Genomic DNA, 2,198 nt, shown 5'->3' with positions numbered 1-2,198 from the left:
ACACTGACATAAAAAGACACTAGTTCTTTTTATATTTTTGTGAAAAAAGTGAAACACCTCAGCTCCTCAAAGTCCTCTGAATGCTCCTTTGTGTTTTCGCGATATTGTGTAAATATAATACCAACAGCTGTTCCCCAAACAGCTGTTTGCTCAGCAAAATAAACACACACAACAAGGCAAATATTGTACTGGGGGCCCCTTTATCTTTAAGTTTAGTGAGAATTAAGAGTTGATTAATTAAATTTGTAATGAAAATAGAGTCAAACTTTTTTTTTTCCAGTTTCTAGTCTAGTCTAATTAAGGTAATTAAATATTTTTTTTATTAAATAAAAAATGTCAAAGTTGTTGCATTACCTTCATGTGGAGTTTTAGATGGAGAAAGCAGTCTGCACTACAGCATCCATATGAAGTGAAACTACATTGTAACTCAGAGATTAAATCTGTTACCTGCCAGGAATGTTTGAACTGAGTGTCAAACACAAAGCTGTGGCTTTTTGTTTTGTCTACATGTTTCATTTTGCATATGCATATCCTTCTTTCAGATCTAACCTTAAAAGACTGGTCTTGTTTAAGGAGTCTGAAGTAGAGAAAGTTGGAAGCATGAACTGTTTCCAAACACTGCCAGCTCTGTGAGGACTCCTCAGCTCTAAATATAACCAGTTATTCTGTTCTTGCTCAAAAGGTGGGATTTTTATTTCAAATTCATACATCTCCAGATAATTTAATTTTAGTGGCAGAATGAGACTAAAAACCTCTTATTAAGATTTAGGATTATTACATTATATCATGTAACATAAGAGACATTTAGCCTTTTTTTCTTTTTATTCCTGCCATGTCTGATGACTTTTGCAATCAGAATTATGATCTGAATGCACTGTTGTGCCCAACATATTCTGCTTTTCCTCCTCTTGTTGATGTGTTTCTTTTATCTCTTTTATTTATGCATTTCTATTTATGTTATTTCAGTTGTTACATTAAATATAATATTATATATTATAGTATGACAATGTCTAAAGCTGAAAGTACTTCATAATAAGGGTGGAAAGCCACAACAACGCCCCCAGAGGCAGACAGAACTAGATCCAGGAGATCCAGGCCATCCACAGCCCCCAAGAGTACAAGAGTACACATCTCAGCGATATCTGTGCATCCATCGCAGCAGGAGAAGGACGGAGGGGCGCCCATGGCCAAAGAGCTAGAGTCCCAGAGAAGAAGACACAACGAGCAGCCGACCACATTAGAGGACTGGTCACCCTGGCACAAACTGAGAATGAGGCTCTAGGCACAGAAGAAGTTTAAACCACCCCTGACCATCGCTTCCAAGGGTGCAGTTTAGCGTCTTTTCCCCCCCTAATAATTGACATATTCTTGGGGAAACACCTGCTAATAATACAGCAAATTAAAGTAATTTCATGGATTTGAGATGTGGTCAAAATCATATTTATTTCTCTATCACTGAAATGTTTTCTTAACCTAATCAAAATAATTTATGTATTGATGAGGAGCCCTTTCAGATGAGAAATTATGCCTTTTGGCCAGTAAATATGGATTATGTTTAAGGTAAGCATTTGGTGCAGCTAAACCAGAGGCAGCAATTACCTGCCGTATTTTTGTTGAGCCCAGCGCTCAGCGTAGTTCTGTAAGTGATTTACTTTTTCATTTCTAAAATTTCTCCGCCATCTAATGGAGAAGGTCGGGATTGCATTCAGGTCAAAACCACTGCTGTATTCACTGTGTTTCCTGTAAGTATGAGACTTGGAATCGAATTTATAATAATAAACTTCGCATTTACTCATTTCTGGCATAAGAAGTATTCACTAAATTAATAGCCTGATAAAACAGTTTTGATAACCTGTAAGTTTTACAACAGTATAATTTGAATTTCTATTATCTCATTTAAGGAAATGGTAGGAGAGGAGGAAATGTTTTTATGGCTGTTGTTTAACTAAAAATGTTTAAAAATTACATTTCAGATTTTCATCAAAAACAGTTTTTATTTTAGTTGTTACTTTGTAGCCTGAAAGGATGCTTAGAAATAACTAAAATGCTGTTTTCTCAAAATAAATGTATTTATATTTTATTACTGGAAATCTTTACTTCACAGCTTAAAAATGAATTGAAAAATAAGTCAGTAAACAAAACAGTATAGCACAAAGTCATAAAAGTGCACTGATATCAGTCTGTCCGGTCAGCTAGCA

This window comes from Diplotaxodon limnothrissa, linkage group LG18, assembly GCF_057381915.1.
Source record: "Diplotaxodon limnothrissa isolate DT_005_m linkage group LG18, D_limnothrissa_male_GT1.1, whole genome shotgun sequence".
Classification (NCBI taxonomy): domain Eukaryota; kingdom Metazoa; phylum Chordata; class Actinopteri; order Cichliformes; family Cichlidae; genus Diplotaxodon; species Diplotaxodon limnothrissa.
Note: the sequence above shows the minus strand (reverse complement) of the source record.